Genomic DNA, 21158 nt, shown 5'->3' with positions numbered 1-21158 from the left:
CTTTACTGAGGCTTGTCCTGGAGGTGGAAACAAAAGGGGGTGTTGATGGACGGAGCATCTGAACCAATCAAACACTCACACCCAGTCAAAAGATCTGGGTTTGATCCATCACCGTTCTTTAGCCCACTCTGCCACCCCGGTTCAGACATGGCTATATGCAAATCAGTCTGACCCTGTGCCTCATGGGAACAGTCCAGCCCGAACTGACAAGCCATGCCTTCCCTGGACCGGAAACAAGCTTCCGAGGACCGGTTTCTGGCATTGCAGCCGTCTTCAGCCCGGCTTGCTTGAATCCAGTGGCAAAGTGAGCAAGGGACTCACGTCTGAGCATACCCTGCCACACTTATGGCGGCCAAAGCGGTACAAAAGGGGGTGGTCCTGGAGGTGGAGGCATTTGGAGCAGTGTCAGGTTTTAAAATTAACATACAGAAATTGCAACTCCTGAACCGGACGATACAGACTCTGAAAGTCGAAATTATGCAGAATATCTACCCATACCCTTGGGCTTCACAGGATGGGATTTACTTGGGCCTTCACATATACCCCACGGTTAGGCAAATGGCAGAGCAACTATGGCAGCCTGCTAGCAGAGACACGTGCAGAGCTGGTAAAATGGAAGGATTATACGCTATCCTAAGATACTCTATGTTATGCAGACCCTGCCCCTTGCCTCCCCAGCCCAGTTGTTACCCAAACTACAACTCTTGCTAGACCACTACATTTGGGCGAGGAAAAGGGCACATATAGCCATGAGACTGACATATCTGCCACCTACATGTAGAGGACTCAGTCTCCCTAACCTCAAACACTACTACCAGATGGCTCAGCTCCGGTATATGGTGGAATGGAATAGACCCACAGAGGAGAAGCACTGGCGCTTTATCGATCAGGCTATCACGGGTATTTATATATGGAAGATCCCATGGCTCCCTAAAGAGCACCGGCCACAGGAAGAATATATTTCTCAGAGCTAAGGTCGGCGTCTGGGACGCTGTGGCGACCCCATAGATCCTCTTCCCATTGACCCCCATCTTGGGAACCCTGATTTTCAACCAGGATTGCGCGGCTCAGCATACATGCCATGGCAACAAGCAAATTGCAAGAGGGTGGAAGATTTCTTTGACCACTTGAGCACTTTCGGCACATCCAGGAGGGGCATGGGTTGCAGTAGTTGGCACAATGGCAGTATGCCACGGTCCACCACTGGGTCACACAACCAACACTGAAACAGGCCCCTTCTACCATTTGAGAACTGGCTTATCATGAGACACAGTTAAGAAGCTGTTATCAGATATATACACCTTCCTGAATACATTGCAATCACAAGCCAAAACAAAAGCGCAGGTGAGTGGGAGAAATAATGTGGTAGGCATTTCACACAAAAGGAGTGGCTAGACATACTTAAACGAGCCAATACATCGGCATGCTCGGCCACAAGTAAAGGGACGATACCACATATAGTTCATTACTGGTATTACAAGCCTGAGCGCACAGCACACTGGAAAAGGGGAGGTGACCCTAAATGCTGGAGAGGGTGGGGGACACCGGAACACTAACATCTACTATGGTAATGCCCTAAAATAGAGACATATTGGCAGGAGATATTAAATGCTATAGATGAAATGTTCCATACTGAGCTCCCCAGATTTCAGAGTTACATTCTCCTGGGTCTCCCCAACCCCTTAACATACCCTCTTGGATCTTTGAAAGGGCGCGCAATCACACTGACTCTGTGTGAGGCAAAACAAGCTTTGTTAGCACGGTGAGGCATGGATATGGTACCCCGACATGCAGACTGGCTGCACAGGTGTGGGGTCCCTGCATTAACTATCTCAGCAGGGATTTCAGAGAGCTGTCTTGCCCGATTTACCTTCGGTTGCTTTGCCTGATACCCAAAAAACCCTTTAAAGCGGAACAGCCCACAGAAAGCTAAAGCCTTAGAAGAAATCTCTACCAGCACTAGATCGTAGATGGGCCCTCATGTATAGCATCACTAGAAATCCGTTAGACAGCCGGCACGGTACTCCCCCCGAAGGAACCCTCCCTTTCTTCCTGTTAATGATACGTTGTTTTTTTCCCTTTAGCACTGTATATTTTTGATTTTGTGTTTCTGCATATTCTTTGCCTCACCGGCCCATGGTTGCAGGTGAGGATATTTGTATTGTATTTTCTTTGGAAATTGTACTATAAATTCTCATTATTGAATCTTTGCAATCAATACAAAATCTTAAACATAAACTTGGAAAATAATAAGCTTTACTGCATTTTGTAGGTTTTAGAGTTTGGCGTTAACCTTCTTTGGAAGCCCAAGAAAGAGGAAGGCCTTTAGACAGTATTAAACTTTGGATAACACAATGGTTTGGGTTAAAAGTTTACAGTGATCCACAGACCAGACAGATAGAACTTTAGACAAGTCATACAAATGGTAGTTAGCTGACTTGACTCCCGCTTGCACTTGCAGAGCAAAGGATATATCAGTACTGAAACAAAACCCTAAATAATGGGCCACCTGAACGGTGGTAGATGCAGGAGCAAAGCCTTCAGGACAAATTATCAGTAAGGAATCAGTATCACAGTTTTTGCGCAGAAGCACATATTCTGTATTGCCACTGTTAATATAGAGGTTATTAACATGCACCCAGACTTTTAGGCAGACTGATAAGATGATGTCATCGTTAGACTCCCCACTCAGTTTTACCAGTAGTTGGTTACCATCAGAATGTATCTTGACTCCAGTTTCTCTGCCTTTAGTTATTAGTGCTGGAGGGAGCATAAACAAATTGAAAAGAGGGCATGACAAGGCAGAGCCCACAGCTAACATTGATAGTGCCTGACAGTTACATGCTGTATCTACATCAACGCATTGATAGACTGTACACCCATACGTTAATACACCAACAGTTTAATAAGTATTGTAGGTACACCAATACGTTGCACACCGAGTTGATACAGTCATTGTTCAGTAAAAACGGACCATCAATGTAATAATAGATTAACTACCAATAGATTAATGCATTTACTGTAGACACATACCTTATTTATGGCAACTCTTAGATAGTTTTAACACAAATCAACCAATTGTTCGAATCCTGGGACTACCATCAAACCATAATACCCTGACACCATTAATGTGCCTACATCAATATTTCAATGAATACAGTAGCTACATCCATGCACTGCTGCATTGTACACCAATAGTTTAGTACTTCAATAATTCAGCACTTACTGTATTTACACAAACGTGTTCATATTTTGATTTAAGTATAGTTTGATGCATATTTATAGTTGCAGCAACAAGTTCAGACGCTGATTATGAACTCACTAGTTGATTGTTTATTTAGGATTTTTGTATAGCAGGTACAAGACATCAGAGCACGTCATAAAGACAAAGTGGAAAACAATAGCACATAAGAGAGCAAAAAGTAACATTAAAAGAATGTGTACAACAGTATCTACGCTGGGAGGTACACAATTACAAATAAACACAAATACACCGAATTATATACAAGTCAAAATAGGATGGACGTAAACAATATGGTCAGGGGACATAAAATCACTAAACGCACCATTATCCAAACCTCCATGTCTGTTAGAGTCTAACAGGGCATGAACGCCAGTGAACATCATAGAAATAAAGACACGGGGGCATTACTGATTCAGCATTTTTTATTACTGAATGATGAAAAGGATGTTATAGTACATATGGGAGGTGGGGTAGCATCCCACGTTCGGGGGCCATATCCATAAAAAGATTGATTCAAGAGCAAGAGTATGTTTCTTGTAAAAGGCAGGAATTTCCAGGAGGAGGGGTTCAGACCCGTGGAGGAGACAGCCGCCCCCAGTGATTTTCAGTTACAGAGCCAGACAGTGGTCAGAGTTAACCGTTTGTGTACCAAGCAACGAAAGCCAGCATGGGGAGTGTAGAATCACGGAAATGAGTTCAGAGCATAGATCCCAGAGATCGAGAGAGTATGCCACATGTAATGAGGGGCAAAGAGTCGTTTGAATGCCATAATTGAGCCTGGAAAGAACCAATGCTTGGATGACATCTTTAAGATCTTGTTTGACCACAAACCAATCCAGGTTGGTATCTATCCCTTCTTCCAAGGGTGCAGATATGTTTGTGGCGATTGAAATGAGAGTCCAAAATAAAAACCAAGAGTCTTAATATCATTAATGATGGATGGAAAGCAAACAGGAATATTTGGAGTGGATCCATTCGTGAACCTGGGAGTGATCAGGTTGTGAGAAGATAAGAAGGAGCTCAGTTTTGTCATTAAATATAAAACCATGAGAAGTTATCCCCGTTTCACTAGTGTCAAGCGTGAATGCGGCTAACGAGATCAGCCTGTGAGGATATGAGGAGCTCAGTTTTATTGTCATTAAATATAAAACCATGAGCAGTGTTACAGGTTTGACCATTGTCAAACGTGAATGCGGCCACAGTGACGTTTTCATGGGAGGTTACCTTCAAGTAGATGAGGCAGTCAACACCATTTTGGTGGCGAGAAATATCAGGCTGTCTGATAAGTTCCCCATGGGTTCAAGATAGAGGTTGACAAGCACTCAGGCTGGCACAGACCCCTGTGGAACACCTTGAGACAGCCACATGGAACATGAGGAAAAGTTGCCTATGTTGATCACTTGGGATCAGTTAGTAAAGTATAATGTAGACCAGTCAAAAACTTTATCGCTAAAGCACAGGCGTTCTTTCAGAGTGAGAATGAAAATACCATGTTTCAGAGGGTCAAATGCCACAGAGAGGAACTTTCATTACTACACCCATCCAAGAAACCAGGTAATCACCCAAGAGCTTTTTCTCTGAAACAAACTAGTTCATTTGATTGATCCCACAACTTTGTGGGAACAAGGCAAAAAAAAGTTGGGCAGAGCTGCAACCGGCGTTGTTTAGGTACTGAGGTCAGCTGTTCTTTTATATTTTTGGAAGGAAGTGGAATAACTTTATCCCACTTCAAACAATAAAGAACCACCCCTTGGGAAAGGGAGTGATTGATCAGGATTACCAAGTAAGGATTCAGACTAAAATGCATGCCTTCAGTAAGGTGGGAAGGCCTGAGATCATAAGCACGGTTGGAGTTTATTTTTGTTTGTAAAATTGTATTCAGGTTCAAAAGTGAACAAAAAGTGTTTGTACGGCACAACAGAACGTTATCATTATACAAATAAAACAATATCTGCAAACACTTATTGAGGTGTCGTTCTTCACCTCACTTGTTTATAATGCCAAGGTGATTCTACCGGCATCACCAGATCTTTTTGGTTTTGTGGGGACAAACAATAGTTTTGCAGATGGGTTCCTCCATTCCTGCACATCATCATCATCATCATCATCGATTCTGTTATCAGTGGAGCAGTTACAGATTTTCAATACCTGGCGCTGCCTTTCTTGGCCACTACAGCTCCAATGGCCACCAAAGCACTTTCTCCCTGGTTACCACCAAGGTCCTCCAATATCCCCAATGAACGAGTTACTTACCTTCGCTAACTATGTATCTGGTGGAGACATAGTCTAGCTGCAGATTCCTTAACTTAGAATATCCCCAGGCGTCAGACTGGATCCTGAAAACTTTACGCAGCAGCACCTCTGCGAGCTGTGGGGGCGACGCCGTACGACTCCGCCCTGATGTCATGCACGGACATGACATCAGCGGCGCCATATATGCCCCTCCCGGCACGCTGACGTCCGTTTTCTTCGGAGAAACTTTTGTGTCACAACGTGAAGCCACCACCAAAAACTGTGAGAATATGGGAACAGTGTGCAAAAAGGATGAAAAAGAAATTGAAAGGTGAAAAACAGCACCATAAAGGACAGTGCCAGGCACTGGATGTTGAAAAGTCGAAAAAGGAAGAGCAGAGCACTGCTCTGAAAAACATCCCCACAAAGTGAAGGCCAAATAAACCTTTGGAGGGAGATGAGGATGTGAAAAAACAGTCTGGTAGACAACAAAAAGTCCACATCCATAATGTATAAATGTGAAGGACAACACGTCGGAACACAGGGTTAAGGAAAACTCACCGCAAGACGTCACTAGCGAGAGACGTAGTAACTCCAATAAGAGACCCATAGAATGTGGCAGAGCCAATAGACTTGAACCAATGGGTCACCCGGGTGGTAAAAGACCCCCAGGCAAAGGGGAAGGGGAGAGCTGGGTGGGGGGAAAAATATGAAAGATTTCACACCACACAGTCCAGGCAGAGGGTTGGAAAGAACACATGACATATGACATATGAGCATACCGCCCAATCCCGAGAAGGGGCGGAGTAGCAATGAAATAGATGAAGCATTCTGTGTTGGAATGAAAAGAAAATGTAACCCTGCCGAAGGGCAAGCCACCCAGAGGGAGGCGAGTATAGAAAGCCCAACCTGAAAAGGTCCTCGCAGAATGGGGAGGATGGGCGGGCGTTTAGGAATCTGCGGCTAGACTATGTCTCTACCAGATACATTGTTACCAAAGGTAAGTAACTCTTTCATCTGATAGAGATGTCTAGCCGCAGATTCCTTAACTTAGAATAGATACCAAAGCCATACCCATAGAGGAGGCGGGTCGGCGACTGAACCCCACCAAGTTCCAAATAGAACTTAGCCATCAATGTGACTAAAACAGTGCCGTCAGTCATGTGACAAAGCACAGTGGGGACAGTAATGTCAGGCAGCTAACTCCTAGACCATGAAGCTCTGAAGAGAGCGGAGAACAATGGAAGGCAAAGGTACCACAAGGCGACAAGAACAGCACGAAAACCCCGTTTGTGTATATCGGGTTGAGAGAGGGAAAGCTCAGAGCTAGAAAGCGCGTGCTGGAGCAAGAGTTCACAACTTCGAAAGGGGAAGATGAACCAAGCCTAGGGGCTATGGGATCCCCAAGATTTGAGGTGTCAACAGAAAGCAAAAAGCGAATACCGGTTGACCGGGCAAAACAGTGGAAAAAACACTGTTAAACATGCACCTGCAAGATACATGGGGCAACGGAGGCAAAAGGCTGAATCCTGCCCAGCAAGTGTCAGTATGAAGCAAGAAATCCGCATACTAGATATGCTGGAGTTAAAAGGAATCTCATGACACCGCCAGAAGTGGAACTGGACCTAGGGTTTGAGAGATCCACCAGATGCAATGTATCGCCTGTAAGCAAAACCCAGAGAGATGGAAACCTGAATGCCATAACACATACCGGCCCGGTATGTAGAATAGTGGAAGAAGCACTGTTTAAGCTGCAGCAGCTAGACACATGTGACAAGATTGGCAGGCAACCAATCCATGGCCAGAAAGCCAGTAGCAAAATAGAAGACACTGTAAGATATCTAAGCATATCGGAAGGCACCTAAGCACATCGTGTGGACGTTGGAACCGCATGAAGAAAGGAAAGACCTCCTGCAGGACAGCAAGAGCAGTTCAGATGCGCACGGCATCAAGAGGGCAATGGCCAAAAAGAGGCACCAGGCAGCCAGGCACCACATAGAGATGGTGGCACAAACAGACCAGGTCAGTGACCACGGACATCGCATGAAGGAAAGAGCCCGCGTGCATCCTCTGTGCAATACAGAGCAGATTCAGAAGAGAAAGAAAGAAACTAGATAAGGTAATAGGCAACATCCTCCCCTTGCCCGGGAGGAACCACGGTCTCACGCAAGCTAGGTGGGAGAGAACCAGGCACGACAGTGGAAACAATCTAGTACCTTGGAGGACGAGCCCAATAAGTGCTGCGTGCCCAAGTCTGTACTAATAGTACTAAGCATTGCCGCACTGCAGCGGCGAAGCCGTAAAAGCAAGGATAGAAGCACTACAGACAAGCGGGACCAAAGGTACGTGAAGTGTGATAGAGCGATGCTAACAATAGGATCACAGGAGAAAAGACAGAGAGAGAGACGCCCCGAAGGATGTCCGCGAGGAATACTCCATAGGAGCGTACCAATGCAAAGGCAGTTGCCTAGTACCTGCATATACCCCACATAGGGCAAATGTCAACCCCTGATAAGGGGATCCTCTTGGGCAAAATACACAGTCAGAGGACTGAAAAGAAGATCAAACCACTCATACGGCTGAACTTTAACAAATGAGAGAAGGCTTAACAGCCGTGGACATCAACCGGGCAACCTACTATACCTGTGTGTTATATAGGTTAGAAAAATAAGGTAGAGAATCGTGCAAGAGTTATTGCAACCCGGACAAGAACCGGGAGACTGCCGAATCCATGTGGCGATCAAAAAGGTCCACACCATTGAACGTTAGATGTCTGAGGGCATCCCGAACATTATACCGGAAACGGCTGTCGCGCAGACATGCATGGCGGCTCAAAGCCACAGATCGAGCAAGAGCTTTTCCCACAGAGTCAGTGGCATCAAGGGAAGAACGGAGCGAAAATTGCACCATTCCCCTGCCATCAAGCAGAAGTCGAAGCAACTGTAACCGCGGCTCCTCTGGAACAGAAGGGAGAAGGTTCCTGACCAAGTCCCAAAGGTTTGAGGATGCAAGCGCGAACACACACGCAGTATTCAATGCGCGGATACTGACACTGGTAGAGGCAAAAAGCTGGCGAGCACATGCGTCCAGCCACCTAGACTCCCTAGTGGGAAGTAATAAGGGCAAGGCGGATGAAGACTGTAAGTCAGAGGCCGCCTGAACAACGAGTCCTTGAGCCGTAGGGTGACTGGACAGGCAGAGTGGATTCCCTGGAGCAGGACGGTGCCTACGAGCAATAGCCCGATCAATAGGGTCACCACAAGAGGGCCTTGCCCATGTGCCACGCAAAATGTTAAATAAAGAGCCTCCAAATGGCAGCAAAGGCTCCACCTTAATAGGCTCCATATGGAGCAGATCCATTAAAGGATCAGAAAGCAGGGGGGCCACAGGAGGCTCAAATCCAAGAATAGCAGCCGCTCTGTGAATAGCACGTGCGTAAGAAGCACTAGTTTCAGTTGCCATCAATCAATCAATCAAGACACTTATAAAGCGCACTACATACCGGTGAGGGTCTAAAGGCGCTGGGGGAGGGACTGGGGGGTGCTGCTACTGATCGAAGAGCCAGGTCTTGAGGAGTCTTCTGAAGGCCAGTAGGTCTTGGGTCTCACGTAGGTTGGTGGGGAGGGTGTTCCCGGTCTTGGCAGCAAGGTGGGAGAAGGATCTGCCGCCGGTGGTCGTTCTTCGGATGTGTGGGACTGTGGCGAGGCCGGTGGAGCAGAGCTGGCGGGTGGGGGTGTAGAAGCTGAGTCGTCTGTTGAGGTATGCTGGGCCGGTGTTGTGAAGAGCTTTGTGCATGTGGAGGAGGAGCTTGAAGGTTACCCTCTTGTTGACGGGGAGCCAGTGCAGGTCTCTCAGGTGGTGTGTGATGTGGCTGCGGTGGGGGATGTCCAGGATCAGGCGTGCAAAGACGTTCTGGATGCGTTGCAGCCGTCTCAGGAGCTTGGCCAACGTTCCTGCATAGAGGGCATTTCCCTAGTCCAGCCTGCTGTTGACGAGGGCCTGGGTTACTGTTTTTCTCGTTTCGGTGGGGATCCATTTGAAGATCCTGCAGAGCATTCGGAGGGTGTTGAAGCAGGATGAGGAGACGGCGTTTACCTGCTTAGTCATGGAGACGGTGGACTTGTGGATGACTCCTAGGTTGCGTGCGTGGTCGGTGGGTGTCGGTGCTGTTCCCTGTGTTGTCGGCCACCAGGAGTCGTCCAGGCTGAGGAGGTGGGGCCGAGGAGGAGGACCTCTGGCATGTCTGAGTTCAGCTTCAGTCGGCTGTTCTTCATCCATTCGGCGACATCCTTCATTCCTTTGTGGAGGTTGGTTTTGGTGGTGTGAGGGTCTTTAGTGAGGGAGAGGATCAGCATGGTGTCGTCGGCGTAGAAGATGATTTTGAGGTCGTGCTGTCGGGTGACGTGGGCCATGTAGATGTTGAACAGCGTCGGGCTGAGGGAGGAGCCCTGGGGTACGCCGCAGATGATCTGGGTGGCCTTGGAGCGGAAGGGGGGAGGCGGACGCTCTGAGTTCTGCCAGAGAGGAAGGATGTGGTCCAATCCAGGGCCTTCTCTTGGATTCCGGCGTCGTGTAGGTGTGTTCGTAGTGTTTGACGGCAGACCGTGTCGAAGGCGGCTGACAGGTCCAGGAGGATGAGGGACGCTGTTTTTCCGTTGTCGAGCAGGGTCAGGATGTCATTGGTGGCAGCGATAAGGGCGGTTTCGATGCTGTGGTTGCTGCGGAAACCGGACTAAGATGGGTCCTCCTCGAGGTTGTGGGTCAGTTGCTTGTTGACGATTTTCTCGGTGACCTTCGCCGGGAACGGGAGCAAGGAGATGGGTCGGAAGTTCTTGAGTCCTTCGGGTCCCCCTTGGGTTTCTTGAGTAAGGCGTAGATATCGGCATGCTTCCAGGTTTCCGGGAAGGTTGCTGTCTCGAAGGAGATGTTGATTATTCTCCGGAGACGGGGTGCGATGGCTGTGCTGGCTTTGTTGAAGATGTGGTGAGGGCATGGGTCTAACGGGGATCCAGAGTGGATGGTGTTCATGATCTTACTGGTGTCCTCGTCGTTGACGCTGGTCCAGGAGAGCAGGCGGTTGGTGCGGGTGGTAGTCGTGGGGGCAGTGGTTATCGGGGTGGTTGTGGCTCTGAAGCGGTCGTGGTTGTCGATGATCTTGCGGTGGAAGAAGGTGGCCAGTGAGTCGCACAGGTCTTGTGAAGGTGGGATATCGGTGTTGGAGCTGGGGTTGAAGAGCTCTTTGCTGTTGTGTGCGTTGTTATCTAGGCGGTCCTTGAAGGAGGCCCTCTTGGCGGCTCTGATGAGTTGATGGTGTCTGCGGGTGGCGTTCTTCTGGGCTGTGTGGCTGTCCATTGATTGTTCGCGGAGCCAGTTCTTCTTTAATTTTCGGCATGTTCGTTTGGAGGCCTGAGGTCTTCGGTGAACCAGCTGGCTTTCTTGCTGGTGTGGCTGTTGGAGGGTGACTTGAGCGGGGCAGGCGCAGTCGTCTATCAATTGTCTGAGGTTGCAGGCGGCGGTGTTGGAATTGGTGGAGTCGGCAGGTGGGTTATGGGTGAGGGTTAGCTGGTCTTCGGTGATTTTGCCCCAGCAGCGTCAAGGCATCTGTTGAGTGCGGTGGTGCGTGGTGGGCTTCCTGAAGGTGAAGTGAATGCAGTGGTGTTCGGTGCAGTGGTGTTCGGTCCAGTGTGGTTCGGTGGTGTGGTTGAAGGAGACGTGGGGGCTTGCGGTGAAGATGGGGTCGAGAGTGTGGCCGGCAGCGTGGGTGGGTGTTGTCAAGAGCTGTTTGAGTGCGAGGTTGTCGATCAGGGTGGTGGAGTTGGTGTCGTTGTTGTTCTCGAGGTGGAAGTTCAGGTCTCTTAGGAGGATGTAGTCTGTGGAGGCGAGGGCGTGCGTGCTGATGAAGTCTGCGATGGAGTCGCTGAACTGTGCTCAGGGTCCGGGGGGTCTGTAGACGAGGGTTCCTCTGAGGATGGTGTTCGGGTCGGTGTGGATCTGCAAGTGCATGTGTTCGGTGGTGCTGAGGGTGTTGTCGGTGTTGGTCGAGACTCTGAGGGTGTTCCTGTGGACAATGGCGATTCCTCCTCCTACTCAGTTAGTATGGTCTCTGCGGGTGATCTTGTAGCATTCCGGGATGGCTTCGGTGATGTCGGGTGCCGAGGAGGGGTTCAGCCAGGTCTCTGTTAGGAAGGAGACGTCCGGGGTGGTGGAGTCGAGAAGGTCCCAGAGTTCGACGGCGTGTTTGCGGGTGGAGCGGGTGTTGAGGAGGATGCATTTGAGGTAGTTGGGTTCCTTGGTAGGCGGTTTGGCTGGCCGGATGCTGGTGAAGCTGCAGCTCCGGCAGGTGAAGGGACCTTGTGTGCGCTTCGGGGTGGCCCGGTAGCAGGTGTGTTCTCGGCCGGTGTTGAGTGCGTGGAGGGTGCTGGCATCGTAGCTCAGTCGGGCATCGTAGCGCCCGCGGGGACCAGGGGTTCTGGCGCTGGGCGCGGACGGGCACAGACGGGCTTGCCTTAGGCGCGTCCCGCCGCGGCCGCCATTATAAGGGGAGGTGGGAGGGAGGAGCAGCTGGGAGGGAGGAATGGACAAATGGTGGAGGGGCGGTGCCACAGGGGACGCAGCGGCGGTAATCGGGACCGGCGAGGGGCTGAGAGGCAGAAACAAGCACAGGCAAGACAAGCAGGAATACAAGGCAAGAAATACAAATAACAAGCTCAGGCAAGGCTAAATAAGCAGAGAATACAAGGCAAGAAATACAAATAACAAGCGCAGGTAAGGCTAAACAAGCAGAGAATACAATACAGCAGATACAAAGCACAGGGCACGAAAATCAGAAGCACAGGGCAGGAAAATCAGAAGCGCACAATAAAGCGGGCAGAAAGACAAACCTAAGGCCTACCACTGGCCACCAGGGATGAGGCGCAGGTGGTAGCCTGCAGGTGGAGGTGGGCCTCGTACTCAGCAGCAGCTGGGTCCTGGACACAGTGCAGTCGGGTGAAGCTACGCGGCATGGGGGGCGACCTCCCTACAACAGGGTCACTCTCAGAGCCGCGCAGCGGCCGCCATAATAAGGGGAGGGAGGAGCAGCTGGGAGAGGGGGAATGGACGAATGGGGGCGGGGGCAGGTCCGCAGGGGACGCAGCGGCGGGAATAAGGACCGGCGAGGGGGCGGGAGGGGCCATCCAGTTAGGCGCTAATAACCCGTCGGTAGGAGACGGTTGGAGACTAAGCCGTCCACTCAACAACAAAAGTGGAGGAGCCGGAGACTAACCCGAAGGCACTTGCACCATTGGCCCCCGAGCCGGGGAATCCAGAGAAACGTCAACATCCTGACAAGAAGGAGGCGTAGTTGCCGGCACTGGCGTAGATCGACACAGTGTGAAAGTCGCAGTGACGTCTGGGGAGTCAGGGGGAGCGGCAACCTCTTGAGGAAGCTTGGGCGCCGGGTTGGAGTCGTCTGGAAGTAGAGGACCTCCATAGGGGACTCGACCTGGACGCAGTCTGACGTCGATCCACCGTAAAATGTGCACGTTTGGGCAAGCCGGGCATCGAGCTGGGCGTCAGATATTGCAGTAATCTTATTAATGATGTTTTAGAACATGTCATGAGTGATGTAATTTGTGGAGTAAATAGCGGTGCATGGCATAGGTGCAAGTTTTATTTCCTTAGGGCACAAGTTATCATTACTAGAGAACTAACTGGTGAATTTCAGTGTTTTGTGAATTTAAAATGTAATGGCTCTGAAATTTTCATCCAACTCTACCTTCAATTTAAGCTTTGGTTTTTTCAGTGAATTTCTAGATTATTGTTTTTAAACGTAAAGTCATATTTTATTACTATAAATAAAGCCAACCCCTCTGCCACGCACAGCCTTTGGCCATGAGCGGCCAAAGGGTTGGCCTGCAGCCACTCCCTGCAGCCACTCCCTCGCCTGCAGCCAATCACCCGCCATGCATAGCCAAAGGCCGTGAGTATGTGGGGTTGGTAGCAGGCCCTGGCTACACTCAGGCAGACTCCCATCCCCCGACTTGTAAAACAAATTGGAATAAAAAGGAGGAGGGATGGGCACGAAGCCCCCCTTTAGGAGTCTCTTCAGACCCCAGTGATGCCCATCGACCAGGGATTTGTTTTTTCTGTTAAAGGGGAGGGCTCGCACTGCCCACTTTCCCAAGCCACTCCGAACCCAAGGCCTGCATCCCCAAGGCAAATTCATAATATCAGCGATGGGAGAATGTAGCACCCTTTCTGTGCCTCTATAGGGCACCTGGGGATACCATCCGCAAAACCTTTTTTATTATTTTCTTTTTGAGGGAATGGGGACACGCAGCCCCTTTGGCCAAAAGCCACTTGGGCCCTGGGGACCACATGGGGAGGTGGTACGGCCCCCCTCCCAGAGGCAATTGAGGCTCCTGGTTCCCAAGGCTTCAGGTGGGTGCTCCTGTCCCTACCTGAGACAGCCACAAAACACGAAGTTGCAGGGTCGGGGGGAGTCCCAGAGCCCCGCCGGCTTCCCAGCCAGTATCCTGCTGGGTGATGAGGGGAGCCGGCACCTTTCCTTTGCTTCCGCTTGGGTGGGAGTAGCATTTTTTAGCTGCCAGGCTGGAGCAAAGTGAAGTTCCCTGCCCAGGAGAGAGCGGAGAAGGTATCCCTTCACTCTCCCATGCAGGGCAGTGTGTTCCGGGAGGTTGACTCACTGGGAAACTCCAATACTGGAAAACTACAGTTACAGATAAGTAACTTCATTTTTTATTCTGTAAAGGAACTTTTATATATTCACATGCTTGAATCGGATTAAACAACAGTTGAATAGCACATTTTTCCACAAAATCCAAACATTGAGGAAAAGAGATATACATATTTATGAATGGGTGTATAATATATATATATATATATATATATATATATCTGAAACAAAGGGTGTCCCCAGTGGAAAGGTCGCACACAAAAGGGTATCCTCACAACACCTACGGCAGTTGCCACCACCACGTGCATACGCAGACTTCCTAATTGCAGTATGCCAAACGTTTCAAGCCGTAGCCCTTGATCACCGGCCTGCAATTAACACAAGGAGGCATCCACATAGAATAGGAACTTTTTATTTGATAATGACAATCCCGCCCCAGTGGGCGTGAGCAGGCATGGCATTCTGGTAGATGCAGTCCATCTGTTAAAAACTGACGTTCCATGTATACCCCAGTGGATTCGATGCCTCACAGTGTCACAAACAATATCAACCCGGTTGGGTGAGGGCATGTGTGGAGACCGTAGTGTAGCTCACCAATATAATCCAGAAAGGAGGACCCTTCCATTCCCGATACGTGCCCGTGATCACAAGCACCAGGATCTGCCGAGATTCAGCAGTGGGACCTTTCCGCGGCCGGACGAGCCGCACAACATCTGAAACAAAGGGTGTCCTCAGGGGAAAGGTAGCACACAGAAGGGTATCCGCACAACACCTCCGGCAGTTGCCACCACCACGTGCATACGCAGCCTTCCTAATTGCAGTATGCCAAACGTTTCAACTCGTAGCCCTTGATCACCGGCCTGTAATTAACACAAGGAGGCATCCACATTCCGCTGAGGACACCCTTTATTTCAGATATATATATAATACTTGAAAAGCAGTTCCTTCCGAGTTCCCCAACTGGATACAATTATGGTAATCATGACTCCATTATAATTACATACATATCAGGAAAGTGACAACAAAGGTACTTTACCTCTGTCTCCTGACGTTCTGCTCCTCTCATTCGCTGGGCTCCCATATTGCTTCAAACATAGCGCCAAACTCACTCTGGAAATAAACAAACTAAATGTACTATACATTTACTGATGTGTTAGTCAACACAGCAATCAACTGAATGTTTGATGAATTAAATAACTTTTACTTTTTCTTTATACACTTAATATTGTGTTAAAACTTTATTTGTAAAGTCAACTGAACAGAAGATGACTGTAAACCATCAGTGTTTCTTTTATGTTTATTCACGCTGCGTCGTGCTCAAGCACTGCACATTTAAATAATGTGTGGATTACAAAGAAGGTTATGTGACCAAGATCTCGGTAGAGATCGAAACGCGTCGTCCTTTGATTGCCGAATAAACCCGCATATTTTCTATACTGCAACCTGGTGTGGCCCGTTATTTCTGCACCCCAAGCAGAGATTCTTCGTTGTATTATATATACACTACGGCATTTGGCCCTGCGGTCAGCAAACTCAATCAACATCTTACTTGCAAATCGGATTTTGCGGTTTATGTACTGACCTGCAGTTGCAATTTGAGGTATGTGGGGAGCACTAAATTACCTGCTCACAAGAGAATACTTCAACATATCCACGCTATATGCAACAAAGATGAGAATTATCCGGTTGCACAGCATTTCCAACTTAGCCATAATAGCGATCCAAAATATCTTAAATATTATGTAATTGAGGCCATTAAACCACAAAAGAGAGGAGGTGATAGGGATTCCAAATTGAGGAGATTGGAAACAACTTATATCCTTCAATTGGATTCTAAGCACCCTAATGGATTAAATATTAGTGAGGATTTGTGTACCTTTCTTTAATATTTAATATTTAAAATATTTAATATATTTGTAGATTTACCTGTGATTTTTGCCTCGCGGCAGCCCCAACACTGAATGTTTCCAATATAGTGGGTGTCAGACAGGGTGCCAAGGAGCCTAAGAAGAAATGGGCACCATGCAGGAATATGCACCCTACAAGGTCAGACACTGAGATGCTTAGCACATTTTTTTTTTTTTTTTTTTTTTTTTTTTCCGCAAGACCTTTATTGAAAATCAAGCATTTGACACAGCATGAGCCTACAACCCGGAGGCCGGCCCGCTACGTTTATTCCATTAACCATCATTTTGATCCAATGTTACACAGGATGTAGAATATTGCGGATTGTTGCACGCATGGTTAATAGCTGGCATTCTAACTGAGTCTCACTTTTTTCACTTTTTATAACAAGAACATTAAAACAACATACCCCAATTCGGCCATATCATGTAATCTTAATGTACTATCCAGCAGTCGCTACAATTTACCTAGAGCCCCTCTCCCCCCGCCACTCTCTCACACCTATCCCATCAGCACTCATACAATCATGCAACCCGTTCAGTCTATGTGCGGCAGTTCCTCATTACCCTGCAAGGACGTCAGATAATCCTCCAGATAGACCCACATGTTTTTGGGCCTAGACTGAGCTGGTAGCAGTTCTTCGAAAGTTTGTAACTTGTCACGGCATGTGGACATGTCATGCAACCATGTTTTTAACTTCGGCACTTTCCGACTATGCCAGCATTGTGCCACTTGTCTCTTAGCCAGTAAAAGCGCTATTGCACAGAACTTCTTCTTCAAGGCTCTTAACTGCGGTACTATCCCCAGTAAACAGAGCTTGGGTGTGCAGTGTACCTCCTCTTCCAGCATGACAGATAAAGTAGTGGTTACCTGCTCCCAGTACCCTGCCACCTTTGCGCAGTCCCACGCTAAATGTGCAAAGCCCGCACCCTCCATGTTGCATCTTTTGCATCTGTCCTCCTCTTGTAGCCCAAATTTAAACAATTTCTCCGGTGTGTAATATACTTGATGGAGGAATTTAAAGTGAATCAGCCTCAGATTACCATTCGGTGTGAGTATGTGTGTCAAAGCGCATGTGTTAGCCCATTCTTCATCAGATAATGGCGCTTCTAGTAGTGCATCCCACCGCCCTCTCGCTTTGAACGCTTGCCCGTCCAGGTCCAGTTGTGCAGCCGAGTACAGTCTAGACACCAGGTGTGATAAATCATTAGTTGTAATTAATAGTTGCAGCGGTGCAAGGCATTGCGGTTCTGAAGGGAACGTGGGGTAGTGCTCTCTCAGGGCTCTATTGAGTCTGAAATACGTGAACCGAAACATGGTTGTCTGGTTATTAACATAATCTAGGTTGTCTAGGCCCACAAACTCCCCATCACGAAACACGTCCCCCATCCTATCGATACCGGCTTTGGCCAGTAGTGACATTCCGACACTCTCCCCAGTCACCGAGAGCTCCTGGTGGTGGTGCAGCATCATGGCTGGCGCATACAGTGGTGTCTTGTGAGCTAGTTTCCCCAATTTATGCCAGATGCTTAGCACATTTGACAGGAGATCCAGGAACAGGGCTGAGGGGAGTGACACTGACCAGAGTGGAAACAAGGAGGTTAATATACCAAGGTTTAGGGTAGAAGAGCTGTCCCTAGCCCCATCCTGCATCCTATATGATGAAGGGATGCAGCGGGACAGAGCACCTAAATTACCTTCAGACATAACTATAGCACATAACTGCTCAACACAGCAGTCATGCATACCCTACCCTTGTGTGTTACAGGATCTACTGCAGGGACAACAAGGATTGTTGGCATGTAAGGACAGGATAAGCAAGATGAGGAGAATAATGGGACCTAGGAAAGTGGACAAAATATTTATGGGCAAAAGTAATTGCACACACGTCACAAGGCTGTCGCCCATCAAGGACAGCAATACTGGGTCCTCATCTGGACTGGTGGGTTACAAGGGACTATTCTTTGTCTGCGGACCATGGGCATACTTTTACCTGCCTCCAGGTTGGTACGGCCGTTGTTACCTTGCATCAATAATACCACGTATGGTCCACTTCTCAGACATAGCACAGGTCAAAAGTGCTGTTCTTATATACCTGACAACAGCAAGAACATAGATAGGGCAATCCATAACATAAAGGATGTTGGGGATAAGGCAGAGGGCTCATGGATCATAAAGGCTGTTATCATAATAGCAGCTGTGTTATTGACACTCTGCATTATGATACAGTTCTGCCCAGTCTGCTGCACATCCCTTGTCTCCTTCTGCTTACGCTCTATGCACCATGGCCATGAGCACAGCCATGAGCCAGAGCAACAGGCAGTGGCTGAGGTACCTGCCATGGATATGAATATGTTGGCACGCAGGGTATATTGATTTGGTATCAGATTTGGGAATGCTGAAGCCATCTTGGATTTTGATACCAAATGATTGTAGCTTCAGGCCCTATTAACTTAGCCTACATCTAAAAACCTCCATCTTGGGATGTTTTGCCCTTTCACCGTCTGAGAAGTGCAGTGCTTGCATTTCTCTACGCCCAGACGAGGTACGTGACACACTGCTTGCACAATACATTTCATTAGACAATAACAGATTTCGCAATATTACTCATCGCCCTGCTTATGCCGCAGTTTTGTATGGAAATATACCAGGCCATGACAGCTCGCATCTTGATTGACTGTCCCCAAAACTGCCCATTCTGATCACATGGTTAGCTACGGTATGGGTGCATCAAATGTATCACACCTTACAAGGAGATGTCTTGTTACAGATCTTATCCATTGGCTGTGGGATTCATGGTGTACTGTAAACTACGTATAATACTTCTTGCTACGTAACATATGGGTGGTCTTGTGGTTTGAGTCTATAAAGTGTACCAGACTCAATAAATCTTTGGACATTCTAGCTTCTATGCTGACTGTCACCGTGTTGCACGTTAAAATTGTTATTTGTTGTGGCTAATAAATTTACCACTCACTGAGTTGACAAAAGAACTGTGGTCGTGCTTGTCTTTTCTAAGATTAATTATCCCTTGTATTTCAGACTCACTTCTACACACCCCAAGCAGAGATTCTTCGTTGTATTATATATACACTACGGCATTTGGCCCTGCGGTCAGCAAACTCAATCAACATCTTACTTGCAAATCGGATTTTGCGGTTTATGTACTGACCTGCAGTTGCAATTTGAGGTATGTGGGGAGCACTAAATTACCTGCTCACAAGAGAATACTTCAACATATCCACGCTATATGCAACAAAGATGAGAATTATCCGGTTGCACAGCATTTCCAACTTAGCCATAATAGCGATCCAAAATATCTTAAATATTATGTAATTGAGGCCATTAAACCACAAAAGAGAGGAGGTGATAGGGATTCCAAATTGAGGAGATTGGAAACAACTTATATCCTTCAATTGGATTCTAAGCACCCTAATGGATTAAATATTAGTGAGGATTTGTGTACCTTTCTTTAATATTTAATATTTAAAATATTTAATATATTTGTAGATTTACCTGTGATTTTTGTATTTATTGATAACATCTACTGAAAAATGTAATATATGCCATTGATGAAATTAAAAACTACTTTGGATAGAAATATGAAATATTATTAGGTCCACCGGATGAGAAACTGTGTTTTAGGGTGTAGAGTAGTTTTAGGATGGTGTTATATTTATATATTTATGATATTTAGGATTGATTTTAAAATCACGTAATAGAAAGTATTTCTTTTTATACTTCTGAAATTTATAACGTGATTTTTTGTAAGGATGAAACCCAATATGAAATATGAATTGTATGTATTACTGTCCAGTAGCTTTTTTGCACTTTAAATGCATGGTACTTTACACATAATTAGATCACCTTGCTGACAAACTGTATTTTCTCAGTGTTTTGAAATCTAAGTAATATTCTTTTTTTTCATTTGATAGAAATTGCACTGAATTTTGGTTAGGCACTTAGATAAGTTACACAGTTTTTTTACATGGCTGGAAATTGGAGTATATTATGCATTTAAGCTGCTATTTGTGTTGAATCTCATATAGTGAGTTTTTTCCTGTACTTTACAGGAATTACACAGGTTCTATGGTCATTGTTTACACATTTATGTTTGACATTATTTCTTTGACTTGGCACATATGTTCACGCAAATTATTTCTACCATGTCTATGTAATTGCTGCACTGCACTGGCACTTTAAATAGCAATTAACAATGCCTGTAAGTTGTCATGTGATCAAGGGAGGGATCTCCCGAAACGCGCAATGATGGCGGCACTGGCTAAATAAATCTGCACTACAATAACTGGGTCCACGCTCGTCTGTTCGTGAATGAATGGGAAGTGAAGGCGAGTTTTGGAGCGATATATATATCGCTCCAATATAGGTTGCAGCATCGCTATGTGATTGTCACCATATTTGTGCCTGTGTTTTATATATATATATAGCTTATCAGTAGGGGGTGAAGGTGAAGAACCTCCAATGGTATTGGACTTAGGCGAAGAGATTGATTTTTTAGTAAGTGCTCGATTACAGACCTTGCGCCCACGAAATCAACAACAAAATCAGCAGAAAAAAGGGCCAGAATCAACCGCCGCCGAAAAGAGCGCCGCCAAAAACACAAATACAAACAACAACAACAAAAAGAAAATTTTGGGGCGCAACAACAAGAAGTAAATGACAAAACTATTGTCAATCTTTCTTCTGCGACACTAACAACAGCAGAAAAACAATTGCTCAGTCTTGGCCTTACCTACTGTCCCCTAATTGATTTCAACTACACGGCAACAAGAATTGATGTGTTCCGTTACATCCGGAAACTTAAGCTGTGCAAATTTTTCAATATCAAAAAAGGTTTAAGTAACGCAGAATCCGAAACAGCGGAACCCACCACACCAGCTCTTCAAGCACGTGACATCAGAGGTTTGTTACCCTTATATCAACTGGGTGAGGGCAACAATGATACAAATATCGACACGTCCACGCAGGAGGAACTAAGGGAGGCTGAAATTCAACAAATCGGAGCAGGATCAAGTCCTTTCAAACCGACATCTAGCTTCATGCCCACCACGCCCAGGGATGCCATAGACTCATTTCATG

General features: G+C 47.1%; 1 long non-coding RNA gene across 4 annotated transcripts in view; it reads right to left on the bottom strand.

Annotated features, from left to right (window-relative positions):
* The window catches only part of LOC144823144 (uncharacterized), a 683784-nt gene that overhangs the window by 425782 nt on the left and 236844 nt on the right, over window positions 1–21158 (bottom strand). For all 4 annotated transcript variants that reach the window (XR_013608745.1, XR_013608744.1, XR_013608743.1 and 1 more), the window contains exon 3: window positions 15190–15263. This is a non-coding gene — a long non-coding RNA (uncharacterized LOC144823144). The remainder of the gene's footprint in view (window positions 1–15189; window positions 15264–21158) is intronic.

This window comes from Lissotriton helveticus, chromosome 3_1, assembly GCF_964261635.1.
Source record: "Lissotriton helveticus chromosome 3_1, aLisHel1.1, whole genome shotgun sequence".
Classification (NCBI taxonomy): domain Eukaryota; kingdom Metazoa; phylum Chordata; class Amphibia; order Caudata; family Salamandridae; genus Lissotriton; species Lissotriton helveticus.
Note: the sequence above shows the minus strand (reverse complement) of the source record. Positions and strands in the feature narration are given on the sequence as shown.